This window comes from Ochotona princeps, chromosome Y, assembly GCF_030435755.1.
Source record: "Ochotona princeps isolate mOchPri1 chromosome Y, mOchPri1.hap1, whole genome shotgun sequence".
NCBI lineage: Eukaryota > Metazoa > Chordata > Mammalia > Lagomorpha > Ochotonidae > Ochotona > Ochotona princeps.
This window is the reverse complement of record NC_080866.1, coordinates 22,872,191-22,888,835: the sequence shown is the minus strand read 5'-3', so window position 1 is coordinate 22,888,835 and position 16,645 is coordinate 22,872,191.

The window sequence follows — 16,645 nt, the reverse complement described above, 5'->3', positions numbered from 1 at the left end:
ATTTTGTCAAAGAGTATTTGGCTGTATTTGTGTGGGTTCCCATCTGGTGTTTCTATTCTGCTCCATTGATCTTCTTCTCTATTTTTTTCCAGTACCAGGCTGTTTTGATAATCACTGCCCTATAGTATGTCCAGAGGTCTGGGACTGTGATTCCCCCTGCTAACTTCCTGTTCTTGAGAACGGTTCTAGCTATTCATGGTTTTTTGTGTTTCCAAATGAACCTTTGAATCATTGTTTCCAGATCTGTGAAGAATGTTTTGGGCAATTTGATTGGGATTGCATTGAAAGTATATATTGCCTTTGGCAGTATAGATATTTTAATGATATTGATTTTACCTATCCAGGAGTATGGGATGTTATTTCATCTTTTGAGGTCCTGCTTGATTTCTTTTTTAAGTAGTTTGTAGTTTTCTTCAAATAGGTCTCCTACATTTTTGGTTAGGTTAATTCCCAGATACTTCATACTTTTCTCTGTTATTTTGGATGGTATCTTGCTGGTTAGGTCTTTTTCCATCTTTGGGCTTTTCGCATACACTATGGCTGTTGATTTTTGTTCATTAATTTTGTATCCTGCCACTCTTCGAAACTCTCGTTTAAGATCTAGCAGTTTCTGTATTGAGTCTCTTGGGTCTTCTATGTAGAGAATCATGTCATCTGCGTGTAGTGAAAGCTTGACTTCTTCGATTCCCATTTGGATTCCTCTGATTTCTTTTTCTTGGCTTATGGCCTCAGCGAGTACCTCTAGGGCTATGTTGAACAGCAGTGGAGAAAGCTGACTTCCTTGTCTTGTTCCAGATTTCAGTGGGAAGGGTTCCAGTTTTTCTCCATTCAGTATGATGCTGGCGTTGGGTTTTTCATATATTGCTTTGATTATGTTGTGGATTTTTTCATCTATGCCTTCCTTGGTTAGCGTTTTTAGCAGGAAGTGGTGTTGGATTTTGTCGAAAGCTTTTTCTGCGTCTATTGATACTATCATGTGGTACTTGTTTTTCAGTTTTGGATGTGGTATATCACATTTACGGATTTCCGGATGTTGAACCATCCCTGCATTCCAGGGATGAATCCTACTTGATCTGGATGAATAATCTGTCTGATGTGTTTTTGAGTTCTATTGGCTAGGATTTTGTTGAGAATCTTAGTGTCGATGTTCATCAGAGAAATAGGTCTGTAGTTTTCCTTCTCAGTTGGGTCTCTGTCGGGTTTTGGGATTAAGGTGATGTTGGCTTCATAGAATGAGTTTTTTTAAGAGTTGCCTTTTTTTATTGTATTGAAGAGTTTGTAGAGGATTGGGGTCAGTTCTGTTCGGAATATTTTGTAGAATTCTGCAGTGAAGCCATCTTGGCCTGGGCTTTTCTTTGTTGGGAGATCTTTAATCACTGATTCAGTCTCTGCTTCAGTTATGTTTTTGTTCAGTTAGTTTGTTGCCTCTGGGCTAAGTTTTGGCAGGTGGTAGAAGCCTATGAACTTTTCCATTTCTTGGTGGTCTTCTGATTTGTTGGAGCACAGTGCTTTGTAGTAATTTCTGATTATGTTCTTAATGATTGCAGTGTCTGTTGTTATGTTGCCTTTTTCATCTTTGATGCTGTTAATTCTTGCTTTCTCTTGTTTTTTCTTTGTCAGTCGGGCCAGCAGGGTGTCTATTTTGTTTATCTTTTCAAAAAACCAGCTTTTTGATTCATTGATTTTGTGTATAGTTTTTTTGTTTCTATCTGATTAATTTCCTCCCTTGTTTTGATGATTTCTTGTTTCCTGTTGTGTGTGTGGCTCTTCTGCTGTTGTTTTTCCAAATCCTGGAGGTGTGTTTAGTTCCTGTATTTGGTGCCTCTCTTGGGCCTTGACATGGGTTCCAATTGCGATGAATTTACCTCGCAAAACTGCTTCGGCTGTGTCCCATCAGTTTTGGAATGTTGTGTCAGAGTTTTCATTGGTTTCCATAAATTTTTGATCTCATCTTTAATTTCTTCTCTGACCCATTGCTCGTTTAATAGCATATTTTTCAACCTCCAGGTGTTTCTGTATTTCCTGGGGCATTTTGAATTGCTGGGGAAGGTGCCATATACTGCTGAAAAAAATGTATAATCTCTGGTCTTGAGGTAAAATGTTCTATAAATGTCTACCAAGTCCAGTTATTCTATGGTTTGTATGAGCTCTGTTGTTTCTTTGTTGAGTTTTTCTTTTGTTGATCTGTCTATTGCTGTTAGCGGGGTGGTAATGTCACCCACTATTATTGTGTACATATGAATATCTCCTCTTAGGTCTGTAAGTAATTGCTTCACGTAGCTAGGCGCGTGGGAATTTGGTGCATATATATTTACAAGGGTGATTACTTCCTGATGTATCAGTCAGTTCACCAATATATAATGATCTTCCCTGCCTTTTTTGATGTCTCTCAGCTTGAAGTCTATATCATCTGAAATTAGAAAGGCTTCCCCTGCTTAGAGCTAGAGCAAAGGTTATACATTTTCACTATTTTGGCACCTTCCAAAGGATCGACCACGTGATAGGACACAAAGAAAACCTAAATAACTTCAAAAATATAGGAATCATAACATGAACCCTCACAGACCACCAACGAATGAAACTGGAAATCTAGTTCTAAGCATGATCATTCAGACATAGACTAGAACCTCACCACGATACTCAAATTCACACAAAATGACTTCTTCATCCTCAATGCAGCCACAGCTTTCATCCTAACCTCAAGTGTAACCCTAACTGTATTCTGATTCCACACAGTCCTTTCCAAAGTCCTAACAATAACCCTCAATCAAAGCACTAACTCAAACCAAGCCTGAACCAGAAATGGAACCCAAACTCTCTATCTGGCATTAATCCAAACACTATTTTTTACCAAATACTAATCCTCACACAAATCCTACTTCATGCCACATACAAAACCTAAGTCTGGACCTAATCTTCTTTGTTAGTTAAACCCTCACCCTAACCCTAACCATAGAGATAACCATAACTTAAATCTCAAAACCTAACAGTAACCTCACTACTAGACTTGACCTTTAGCATTAGACCTAGCTCTCACCTTAATTCCACCTAAGCATAATCCTAGCTCTATTCCTACTAGTAACCCAAATCAGAAGCCTCATTTGAACCTTAGCACTCCACCTTGCCCTAACCTGAAATCTAGGCTTTGACATCACTGCAACCATAAGCCTAGATAGCATTCTAACCCTGAATCCAACCCTGTATGCAACCATGGTATTGATCCCAACCATCTCCCGGAAGTCACCTCTTTTACACTATGGTGACCCACTTACATGACACTGGACTGCACTAGGAAAAGTTCACTGAGAGCCATGACAGGAAATGGGATGTAATGTCTGCCTATGGAAATCAGCTTGGCTTGGCTCTTCCACATTACATAGGTTTTTCCACACACTACCTCTAATGGAGAACTAGGATTAGAATGGCTCCTTGAAGAGACACAAGGATTCTCATCGACGGAAAATGGAAATGCTTTCATAGTACCGGTGTTGAAAAGGCCCTAATCTTCACTACATTGTATGCAGATTTGCAAACTCACATTCAAGTGAAACCCAACTCCCCAAACACTCACGCTCTGCTGGCTTCCATGGAGTCTGCACGTCTTCTCTGCTAGGGCCTGTGGCGAAAAGGAACAAAGGAATCAGACTTGAACCACTCACCATCTTTCTCCACTCCGCAAAGGAGGCTGACAGGACAGATGATGGTATGTGAAGTTCATGAGCCAGGTGGAGTTGTTTTGGCACTGGAAGAGCTGTGGTACTGCTTCAGGTTGTTGCCATTCACCAGCAAAATTATATTCCCTTGGTGTCCCATTAAATGTTCCTCATATGTGCTGCCAGAAAACTTGGTTTCCATGGCAGTGGGAAATGGCTTGGGCGCTGAACTTGTACTTGGCTATGGTGTTTTGAGCGCCTTGAGTTTGGAGCTCCATGTTAGTTTTATGTGGGCGCTCAACTTGCTTAATTGCATCACACTCGGCTCAATGGGGATTAGACCGCAAGTGAACAAACAGGGTTTCCTTGATAGCTGCCAGGACAGCTGATGGTATGTGAAATTCATGAGGCAGGTGCAATTGTTTTGGCACTGGAAGAGTTGTGCTGCTTTTTCGGGCAGTTGTCATTCATCACCACATTTCCATGCCTAGCTGTCGTATCCACTTTGAGACTTGTGTGCTACCAGAGCATTTGGTTTCCATGGCAATGGGAAATGGTTAAGGCGTTGAACTTTCTTTGATCTGGAGTTTTGTGCGCATTGAGTGAAGACCTACATGCTAGTTTTGTGTGGGTAATCGAGTTGCTTCATGGGCATTGAACCGGTAGTAACCAAACAGGCTTTCCTAGATAGCTGCCAGGACAGCTGATGATATGTGAAGTTCATGAGCCAGGTGGAGTTGTTTTGGCACTGGAAAAGCTATGCTGCTGCTTCGCACAGTTGCCATTCACCACCACACTGAGTTCCCTAGGTGTCACATCCACTTTCAGACATATGTGCTTCCAGGTCACTTGGTTTCCATTGCAGCGAGAAATTGTTTGGGTGCTGAACTTGTGTTTGGCTGTGGAACTTTGAGCGCCTTGAGTGAGGAGATGCATGTTAGTTTTCTCTGGGTGCTCAAGCTGCTTGATTCCATCCCATTGGGCTCCATGTGCATTAAACAGCAAGTAGCCAAACATGGTTTCTTAGAGAGCTTTCAGGACAGTTGGTGGTATGTGAAGTTCATGAGCCAGGTGGAGATATTTTGGTACTGGAAGAGCTGGGCTGCTTCTTTGAGCAGTTGCCATTCACCACCACACTACCTTCCCTATGTGTCACATCCACTGTTCAGATGTATTTGGTGGCCAGAGGATTTGGTTTCCATGGCAGTGGGAAATGGCTTGGGTACGGAACTTGTGTGTGGCTTTCGAATTTTGAGCGCCTTGATTGAGGAGCTCCATGTTAGTTTTGTGTTGGTGCTCAAACTGCTTTTTTCCATTACACTGGGTCCAATGGGCATTGGACCGCACGTGACCAAACAGGGTTTCCTAGATAGCTGCCAGGACAGCTGATGGTTTGTGAAGTTCATGAGCCAGGTGGAATTGTTTTGGCACTGGAAGACCTGTGCTGCTGCTTCGAGCAGTTGCCATTCATCACCACCAGATTACCTTAACTTGGTGTCACAACCACTGTTCCTCATATGTGCTGCCAGAACACACAACCCAGCCATTCACCACAACCCTGAGTTCCTTTTGTATCATATCCACTTTCAAACATAATTTCTGCCAGATCACCTGGTTTCCATGGCAGCGGGAAATGGGTTGGGCGCTGAACTTGTCTTTGGCTGTGGAGTTTTGCGCGTCTTGATTGAGGAGCTATGTGATAGTTTTGTTTCGGTGCTCAACCTGCTTGATTCCATCACACTTGGTTCAATGGGCATTGAACCTCAAGTGACGAAACAGGGTTTCCTAAATAGCTGCCAGGATAACTGAAGGTATGTGAAGTTCATGAGGCAGGTGGAGTTGTTTTGGCTTTGGAAGAGCTGTACTGCTGCTTTAGGCAGTTGCAGATCACCACATTTTTATGACTAGGTGTCATATTCACTTTCAGACATATGTGCTGCCAGAGCACTTTGTTTCCATGGCAGCGGGAAATGGCTAGGGCGCTGAACTTGTTTTTAGCTGTGGAGCATTGTGCGCCTTTAGTGAGGAGCTCCTTGTTAGTTTTGTGTGGGTGGTCAACCTTCTTTATTCCATTCCACTGGCCTCAATGGGATTTGCAGCGGAAGTGATCAACAGGATTTCCTAGATAGCTGAAAGGACAGCTGATGGTATGTGAAGTTCATGAGGCAGAAGGAGTTGTTTTGGCACTGGAAGAGCTGAGCTGGTGCTTTGGGCAGCTGCCATTCACCATCACACTACCTTCACCTTGTGTCACATCCACTGTTCCACATATGTGCTGCCAGAGCACTTGGTTTCAATGGCAGTGGGAAATGGCTTGGGCAGTGATCTTGCGTTTGGCTGTGGTGTTTTGAGCGCCTTGATTGAGGAGCTCCATGTTAGTTTTGTGTGGGTGCTCAACCTGCTTGATTCCATCTCACTGGTCTCAATGGGCATTGGACCGAATGTGACCAAACAGGGTTTGCTAGATAGATACCAGGACAGCTGATGGCATGTGAAGTTCCTGAGCCAGGTGGAATTGTTTTGGCACTGGAAGAGCTATGCTGCTGCTACGGGCAATTGCCATTCACCACCAAACTGAGTTTCCTACGTGTCACATCTAGTGTTTCACATAAGTGTGGCCAGAGCACTAAATTTCCATATCAGCGGGAAATGGCTTTGGCACTGAACTTGTCTTTAGCTGTGGAGTTTTGAGCACCTTGAGTGAGGTGTTCCATGTTAGTTTTGTGTGGGTCCTCATCCTGCTTGATTGCATTACACTGGGCTCAACGGGCATGGACCTCAAGTGACCAAACAGCGTTTCCTGGATAGCTGCCAGGACAGCTGATTTTATGTGAAATTCATGAGCCAGGTGGAGTTGTTTTGGCACTGGAAGAGCTGTGCTACTGCTTCGGGCAGTTGTCATTCACCACCACACTTCCTTCCCTATCTGTCACATTCTTTTTCAGAAATATGTGTTGCCAGAGCACTTGGTTTCCATGGCAAGTGGAAATGGCTTGTGCGCTGAACTTTTCTTTTCTGTGGAGTTTTGAGTGCCTTGAGTGAGGAGCTTCATGTTAGTTGTGTGTGGGTGCTCATCTTGCTTGGTTCCATCACACTGAGATCAATCGGCATTGGACCGAAAGTGACCAAACAGGGTTTCCTAGATAGCTGCCAGGACAGCTAATGGTATTTGGCATTCATGAGCCAGGTCTAGTTATTTTGGCACTGGAAGAGCTGTGCTGCTTCAGGAATTTGCCATTCACCGCCACACTACCTTCCCTAGGTGTCATATTCTCTTTCAGACATATGTGCTGCCATAGCACTTGGTTTCCATGGCAGAGGAAAATGGCTTGGGCGCTGAACTTGTGTTATCTGTGGAGTTTTGAGCACCTTGAGGAGCTTTATGTTAGTTTTTTGTTTGTGCCCAAGCTGCTTGTTTCCATCACACTGGGCACATCGGTCATTTTTTTTTTTAGTTGCTCAGAGGAAAACTTTATTGAACGGGGCACATAGTGGAAGTAGATGGTGGCAGCAATGTCAGGCTTCCACCATCGCAGCAGCAAGGCAGACATCGGTAGGGGCATTCGGGACCAGAAACGTGGGTGCTGTTGGGTGTGTCGGGGGTGATGGGGCATACCACTGGTGGCAGGATGGGTCCTTCCGGCGCCGGGGGTGGCAGCATCGGGGAAGACACGTTCTCTTCATCCACCTCTTGTTCCCAATGAGGTGCTCGCTCCCTCCCTCTTCATCCACCTATGCACAGCAGCCGCTTATCCTGAGCATCTTGGTGGGGTCAGCATAGGCAGGTCATCACTGAACGTTGAGCCCAGCTTCCCTACTGGAACGAGTGTTCCTTTCTTTCTCATGACAGTTTCACGCCCTCTTGAACTCTCTCTTCCAAGTTCTTTTCAACTTTCCCTTAGGGTACTTGTTGACTATCTGTGTCATGCCAGTATTTAGCCTTAGATGGAGTTTATCACGAGCTTTGGGCTGCATTTCTAAGCAACCAGACTCCGGGAAGACCCGGGCCTGGGGTGCCAGAGGCTGCTACCATCCTCACACTGGCAGAGCTGTACTGCTGCTTCGCGCAGTTGTCATTCATCAGCAAACCTACATTACCTTGGTGTCACATCCACTGGTTCATACATGTGCTTCCAGAACACTTGGTTTCCATGGCAGCGAGAAATTGTTAGGGCCCTGAAGTTGTGTTTGGCTGTGGAGTTTTGGGCGCTTTGATTGAGGAGCTCCATGTTAGTTATGTGTGTGATCAGGCTGCTTGATTGCATCACACTGGGCACAATGGACTTTGGACCGCAAATGACCAAACAGTGTTTCCTAGACAGCTGCCAGGACAGCTGATGGTATGTGAAGTTTCTGAGCCAGGTGGAGTTTTTTTAGGCAATGGAAGAGCTGTGCTGCTGCGTCGTACAGCTGCCATTCAACGCCAGAGCACTTGGTTTCAATGGCAGCTGGAATTGGCTTGGACACTGAACTTGTGTTTGGCTGTGGAATTTTGAGCGTCTTGAGTGAGGAGTTCCATGTTAGTTTTGTGTGGGTCCTCAACCTGCTTGATTCCATCACACTGGGCTCAATGGGCATTGGGGCAGGAGTGACCAAACAGGATTTCCTAGATAGCTGCCAGGAAAACTGATTGTATGTGAAGTTCATGAGGCAGGTGGAGTTGTTTTGGCACTGGAAGAGCTGTGTTGCTGCTTCGGGCAGTTGCCATTCACCACCACACAAACTTCCTTAGGTGTCATATCCATTTACAGACATATGAGCTGTCATAGCACTTGGTTTCTATGGCAGTTCGAAATGGCTTGGGCACTGAACTTGTTTTGGCTGTGGAGTTTTGAGCGCCTTGAGTGAGGAGCTCCATGTTAGTTGTTTGTGTGTGTTCAACCTGCATGATTCTATCACACTGGGTTCCATGGGCATAGCACCGTAAGTGACCAAACAGGGATTCCTAGATAGCTGCCAGGACAGCTGAAGGTATGTGACGTTCATGAGCCAGGTGGAGGTGTTTTGGCACTTGAAGAGCTGTGCTGCTGCTTCAGGAATTTGCCATTCACAACCACACTACCTTCCTTAGGTCATATCCACTTACAGACGTATGTGCTGTCAGAGCACTTGGTTTCCATGGCAGCGGGAAAATGGCTTGGGCGCTGAACGTGTCTTTGGCTGTGGAATTTTGGGCGCCTTGAATGAGGAGCTCCATGCTAGTTTTGTTTGAGTGCTCAACCTGGTTGATTCCATTACACTGGGCTCAATGGGCATTAGAGCAGAAGTGACCAAACAGGGTTTCCTAGATTGCTGCTAGGACAGCTGATGGTATGTGAAGTTCATGAGCCAGGTGGAGTTGTTTTGGCACTGGAAGAACTGTGCTGCTGTCTCGGACAGGTGCCATTTACCACCACTCTGTGTTCCCTAGGTGTCACATCCACTGTTCCACATATGTGCTTCCAGAGCACTTGGATTCCATAGCAGCGGGAAATGGCTTGATTACTGTATTTGTGTTTGGCTATTGAGTTTTGCGCACCTTCAGGCAGGAGCTCCATGTTAGTTTTGTGTGGGTGCTCAGTCTGCTTGATTGCATCACACGGGGCTCAATTGGCATTTTACCAAAAGTAATCAAACAGGGTTTCCTAAATAGCTGCCAGGACGGACAGCTGAAGGTATGTGAAGTTCATGAGATAGGTGGAGTTGTTTTGGCAGTGGAAGAGCTGTGCTGCTACTTCGGGCAGTTGCCATACACCACCACACCGTGTTCCCTAGGTGTCACATCAAGTGTTTCACACATATGATGCCAGAGCACTTGGTTTCCTTGGCAGCGTGAAATGGATTGGGAGCTGAACTTGTGTTTGGCTTTGCTGTTTTGATAGCATAGAATGAGGAGTTCCATGTTAGTTTTGTGTTGGTCCTCAACCTGCTTGATTCCATCACACTGGACTCAATTGGCATTGGACTGGAAGTGACCAAACAGGGTCTCCTAGACAGCTGCCAGGACAGCTGATGATATGTGAAGTTCCTCAGCCAGGTGGAGTTGTTCTGGCACTGAAAGAGCTGTGCTGCTGCCTTAGGCAGTTGTCATTCTTCAGCGAACCTACCCTCCCTAGGTGTCACATCCAGTGTGCCACATATGTGCTGCCAGAGCACTTGGTTTCCATGGCAGCAGGAAATGGCTTGGGCGCTGAACTTGTCTTTTGCTGTGGAGTTTTGAATGCCATGAGTGAGGAGCTCCATGTTAGTTGTGAGTATGATAAAGCTGCTGATTTCCATAACTGGTCTCTATGGGCATTGGACCGCAAGTGACAAAACAGGGTTTCCTAGCTAGCTTCTAGGACAGCTGATGGTATGTGAAGTTCATTAGGCAGGTGGAGTTGTTTTGGCACTGGAAGAGATGTACTGCTGCTTCGGAGATTGAAATTCAACACCACACTACCTTCCTTAGTTATCATATCCACATTCAGACATATGTGCTGCCAGAGCACTTGGTTTCCATGGCAGCGGAGAATGGCTTGGTCAGTGAATTTGTCTTTTGCTGTGGAGTTTTGAACACCTTGAGTGAGCAGCTCCTTGTTAGTTGTGTTTGCGTGCTCAACCTGGTTGATTGCATCACACTGGGCTCAATTGGCATTGGAACGCAAGTGACCAAAAAGGGTTTGCTAGAGAGCTATTGGGACAGCTGAAGGTATGTGAAATTCATCAGCCAGGTGGACTTGTTTTGGCACTGGAAGAGCTGTGCTGCTGCTTCGGACAGTGTGCATTCACAACCACATCCAATGTTCCACATGTGTGCTTCGAGAGCACTTGGTTTCAATGGCAGCGTTAAATGGCTTGGGCATTGAACTTGTGTTTGCCTGTGGAGTTTTGAGGGTCTTGATTGAGGAGCTCCATGTTAGTTGTGCGTGTGTGCTCAAGCTGCTTGATTCCATCATACGGGGCTCAATGGGCATTGGAGCGGAAGTGACTTAACAGGGTTTCCTAGATAGCTGCCAGGACAGCTGATGGTATGTGAAGTTCATGAGCCAGGTGGAGTTGTTTTGGCACTGGAAGAGCTGTGCTGCTGCTTCGAGCTTTTACCATTCATCTCCACACTCTGTTCTCTAAGTGTCACATCCACTGTTCCACATATATGCTGCCAGAGCACTTGGTTTCCATGGCAGCCGGAGATGGCTTAGGTTCTGAACTTGTCTTTGGCTATGGAGTTTTGAGCGCCTTCAGTGAGGAGTACCATGTTAGTTGTGTGTGTGTGAACAACCTGCTTTATTAAATCATACTGGAAGAGCTGTTTTGCTGCTTCGGGCATTTGACATTCACCATCAAACTACCTTCCTTAGGTGTCACATTCACTTTCAGAAATATGTGCTGCCTGAGCAATTGGTATAAATGGCAGCCTTTAATGGCTTGATCACTGAACTTGTGTTTGGTGATGCAATTTTGAGTGCTTTGAGTGAGCAGCTCCATATAAGTTTTTAGTGGATGCTCAAGCTTCTTGACTCCATCACACTGGTCTCCATGAGCATTTGACCGAAAGAAATCAAACAGGGTTTACTAGATAGCTTCCAGGACAGCTGATGGTATGTGAAGTTCATGAGCCAGGTGGAGTTGTTTTGGCAGTGGAAGAGTTGTGCTGCTGCTACGGGCAGTTGCCATTCACCAGCGAAATACACTGAGTTCTCTACGGGTCATATCCACTGTTCCACATATGTGCTTCGAGAGCACTTGGTTTCCATGGCAGCAGGAAATGAGTTTCGCACTGAACTTGTGTTTTGCTGTGGAGTTTTTAGTTCCTTGATTGAGGGGCTCCTTGTTTGTTTTGTGTGGGTGCTCAACCTGCTTGATTCCATCACGCTGGGATCCATGGACATATGACCGGAAGTGACCACTCAGGGTTTCCTAGATAGCTGCCAGGACAGCTGAAGGTATGTGACGTTCATGAGCCAGGTAGAGGTGTTTTGGCACTTGAAGAGCTGTGCTGCTGCTTCGGGCAGTTGCCATTCACCAGCGAACCTAAATTACCTTGGTGTCACATGCAATGTTCCACATAAGTGCTGCCAGAGCACTTGGTTTCCATGCAGGGTGAAATGGCTTGGGCGCTGAACTTGTGTTTGGCAATGGAGTTTTGAACGCCTTGAGTGAGTATCTCCATGTTAGTTGTGGGTATGTGATCAAGTTGCTTGAATAAATCACGCTGGGTTCCAAGGGCAATGACCGGAAGTGACCACTCAGGGTTTCCTAGATAGCTGCCAGGAAAGCTGATGGTATGTGACGTTCATGAGCCAGGTGGAGTTGTTTTGGCACTGGAAGAGCTGTGCTGCTGCTCGTTCAGTTGCCATTCACCACCACAGTACCTTCCCTAGTTGTCATATGCACATTCATAAATATGTACTTCCAGAATACTTGGTTTCCATTTAGCTGGATATGTCTTGGACACTGAACATATGTTTAGCTGTGGAGTTTTGAGCGCCTTGAGTGAGGAGCTACATGTTAGGTTTATTGTGGGTGCAACACCTCCTTGATTCCATCGCAATAGGTTCAAATGCATTGGAGCGGAAGTGACCAAATAGGGTTTCCTAGATAGCTGCCAGGACATCGGATGGTATGTGAAGTTCATGAGCCAAGTGGAGGTGTTTTGGCACTGGCAGAACTCTCCTGCTGCTTCTGGCAGTTGCCATTCACCAGAGAACCTACATTCGGTGGTATCACATCCACTGTTCCACATATGTGCTGCCAGAGCACTTGGTTTCTATGGCAACGGGAAATGTCTTAGGCGCTGAACGTGTCTTTGGCTGTGGGTTTGAGCGCCTTGAGTGAGGAGCTCCGTGTTAGTTGTGTGTGGGTGCTCAATCTGCTTAATTTCATCACACTTGGCTCAATGGGCATTGGACCAGAAGTGACCTAACAGGGTTACCTAGATAGGTGCCAGGACAGCTGAAGGTATGTGAAGTTCATGAGCCAGGTGGAGTTGTTTTGGCACTGGAAGAGCTGTGTTGCTGCTTCGGGCAGTCGCCATTCACCACCATACTGAGTTCTCTAAGTGTCATATCAAGTTTCAAGTATATGTGCTGCTTGAATAGTTGGTCCATGCAGTAGGAAATGGCTTAGGCCCTGAACTTGTGTTTGGCTGTGGAGTTTTGGGTGCCTGGATTGAGGAGCTCCATGTTAGTTTGGTGTGTTTGATCCAGCTGCTTATTTCCATCTCATTGGGGTCAAGGGGCATTGGAGCGGAAGTGACCAAACAGGATTTCCGTGATAGCTGCCAGGACAGCTGATGGTATGTGAAGTTCCTGAGCCAGGTGGACTTGTTTTGGCACTGGAAGAGCTGTGCTGCTGCTTCGGGCAGTTGCATTCACCACCAAACTGTGTTCTCTATGTGTCACATCCACTGTTCCACATATGTGCTGCCAGAGCACATGGTTTCCATGGCAGCGGGAAATGGCTTGGGCGCTGAACTTGTATCTGGGTGTGGAGTTTTGAGCGCCTTGATTGAGCAGCTCCATGTTAGTTTTCTTTGTCTGCTTAAGCTGTTTGATTCCATTACTGTTAACAAACGGGCATTGGACCACAGGTGACCAAACAGGTTTTCGTAGATCTCTGCCAGGACAGCTGATGGTATGTGAAGTTCATGAGCCAGGTGGAGTTGTTTTGTTACTGGAAGAGCTGTGTTGCTGCTTTGGGCAGTGGCCATTCACCACCAAACTGTGTTCTGTATGTGTCACATCCACTGTTCCACATATGGGGTGCTAGAGCACTTGGTTTCCATGGCAACGGGAAATGGCTTGGGCGCTGAATTTTCTTTGGCTGTGGAATTTTGAGCGCATGGGGAAGTAGCTCCATGTTAGTTGAGTGTGTGTGATCATACTGCTTGTTTAAATCACACTGGGCTCCATGGGCATTTACACCGCAAGTGACCAAACAGGGTTGCCTAGATTGCTCCAGGACAGCTGATGGTATGTGAAGTTCATGAGCCAGGTGGAGTTGTTTTGGCTTGGAAGGGCTGTGTTGCTGCTTTGGGCTTGGCATTCACCACCACACTAGTTTACTTAAGTGTCATATCCAGTTTCAGAGTTATGTCTGCCAGAACACTTTGCTCCATGGCAAAGGGAAACGGTTTGGCAATGAACTTGTTTTTGGCGATGGAGTTTGGAGAGGCTTGAGTGAGCAGCTCCATGTTACTTTTGTGTTGGTACTCAAGCTGCTTGATTCAATCACACTGGGCCCAACGGACATTTGAGTGGAAGTGACCAAACAGGGTTTCCTAGATAGCTGCCAGGAGAGATTGTATGTGATGGTCATGAGGCAGGTGGAGTTGTTTTGGCACTGGAAGAGCTGTGTTGCTGCTTCGAGCCGTTAACATTCACCACCAAACTGTGTTTTCTATGTGTCACATTAACTGATTGAGGAGCTATTGTTAGTTTTGTGTGGGTGCTCATATGCTTGATTTCATCCCACTGGGCTCAATGGGCATGGGATCGCAAGTGATCAAAAAGGGTTTCCTAGGTAGCTTCCAGTATAGCTGATGGTATGTGAAGTTCATGAGCCAGGTGGTGTTGTTTTGCAACTGGAAGAGCTGTGTTGCTGCTTTGGGCAGTGGCCATTAACCACCACACTTCCTTCCTTATGTGTCATATCCACTTTCAGAAATATGTGTTGCACAGCACTTGGTTTCCATGGAAACGGGAAATGGCTTTTGCGCGGAACTTGTTTTGGCTGTGGAGTTTTGAGACCCTTGAGTGAAGAGCAACATGTTAGTTTTGTACGGTTGCTCAACCTGCTTGTTTCTATCACATTTGGCTCAATGGGCATTGGACCGGAAGAGACCAAACAGGGTTTCATACATAGCTGCCAGGACAGCTGATGGTATGTGAAGTTCATGAACCAGGTGGAGTTGTTTTGGCACTGAAAGAGCTGTGTTGCTTTTAGGATAGTTGAAATTCACCACCACACTACCTTCTTTAGGTGTCATATCTACTTTCAGAAATATGTGCTGCCAGAGCACTTGGTTTCCCTGGGATACGGGAAATGGCTTGGGCGCTGAACTTGTCTTTGGCTATGCAGTTTTGAGTACCTCGAGTGAGGAGCTCCATGTTAGTTGTGTGTGTGAGATCATCCTGCTTGTTTAAATCACGCTTGGTCCAACAGGCATTTTAGCGGAATTGACCAAACAGGGTTTCCTAGATAGCTGCGAGGACAGCTGATGGTATGTGAAATTGATGAGCCAGGTGCAGTTGTTTTGGCACTGGAAGAGCTGTGCTGCTATTTTGGGCAGTGGCCATTCACCACGAAACTGTGTTCTGTATGTGTCACATCCACTGTTCAACATATGTCTGCCAGAGCATTTGTTTTCCATGGCAGCGGAAAATGGATTGGGCGCTGAACTTGTCTTTTCCTGTTGCGTTTTGAGCGCCTTAGGTGAGTAGCTCCGTATTAGATTTGTTTGGGTGCTAAAGCTGCTTGATTCCATTACATTGGGACCAACGGGCATTGGAAGGCAAGTGACCAAACAGGGTTTCCTAGATAGCTGCCAGGACAGCTGATGGTATGTGAAGTTGATGAGCCAGGTGGAGTTCTTTTGGCACTGGAAGAGCTCTGCTGCTACTTCGGGTAGTTGCCATTCACTACCACATCGTGTTCTCTATGTGTCACATCAACTGCTCCAAATATGTGCTGCCAGAGCACTTGGTTTCCATGGCAACGGGAAATGGCTTGGACGCTGAACTTGTCTTTGTCTGTGGAGTTTTGAGCGCCTTGAGTGAGGAGCGCCATATTAGTTGTTTTTGGGTACTCAACATGCTTGATTCCATCCCAATGGGCTCAACGGGCATTGTAGCGGAATTGACCAAACAGGGTTTCTTAGATAGCTGCCAGGACAGCTGATGGTATGTGAAGTTGATGAGCCAGGTGGAGTTGTTTTGGCACTAAAGGGATGTGCTGCTGCTTCGGGTAGTTTTCATTTTTCAGAGAACCTACATTCAGTTGGTGTCATATCCACTTACAGACTTATGTGCTGCCAGAGCACGTGGTTTCCATGGCAATGGGAAATGGCTTCGGCGATGAACTTGTCTTTGGCTGTGGAGTTCTGAGCGCCTTGAGTGATAAGCTACATATTACTTATGTTTGGCTGCTCAAGTTGCTTGATTCCATTACACTGGGCTCATCGGGCATTGGAGTTGAAGTGACCAAACAGGGTTTCCTAGATAGCTGCCAGGACAGCTGATGGTATGTGAAGTTGATGAGCCAGGTGGAGTTGTTTTGGCCCTGAAGAGCTTTGCTGCTGCTTTGGGTAGTTGCCATTCACTACCACATGGTGTTCTCTATGTGTCTCATCAACTGCTCCAAATATGTGCTGACAGAACACTTGGTTTCCATGGCAATGGGAAATGGCTTTGTGTGCTGAACTTGTCTTTTGCTGTGGAGTTTTGAGCGCCTTGAGTGTGGAGCTCCATATTAGTTGTGTGTGTGTGATCATCCTGCTTGTTTAAATCACACTTGGCCCAATGGGCATTTGACCGGAATTTAAAAAACAGGCTTTCCTAGATAGCTGCCAGGACAGCTGATGGAATGTGAAGTTGATGAGCCAGGTGGGGTTGTTTTGGCACTGGAAGAGCTGTGCTGCTGCTTCGGGCAGTTGTCATTCACCACTACACGGTGTTCTGTATTTGTCATCCACTGTTCCACATATGTGCTGCCAGAGCACTTGGTTTCCATGGCAGCAGAAAATGGCTTGGGCGTTGAACTTGTCTTTTTCTGTTGAGTTTTTAGCGCATTGAGTGAGGAGCTACATGTTAATTGTGTTTGGGTGTGCAAGCTGCTTCATTCCATCCCATTGGGCCCAACGGGCATTGGACCGCAAGAGACAAAACAGGGTTTCCTAGATGGCTGCCAGGACAGCTGATGGTATGTGAAATTCTTGAGCCAGGTGGAGTTGTTTTGGCACTGGAAGAGCTGTGCTGCTACTTTGGGCAGTGGCCATTCACCACCAAATTGTGTTCTATATGTGTCACATCCAC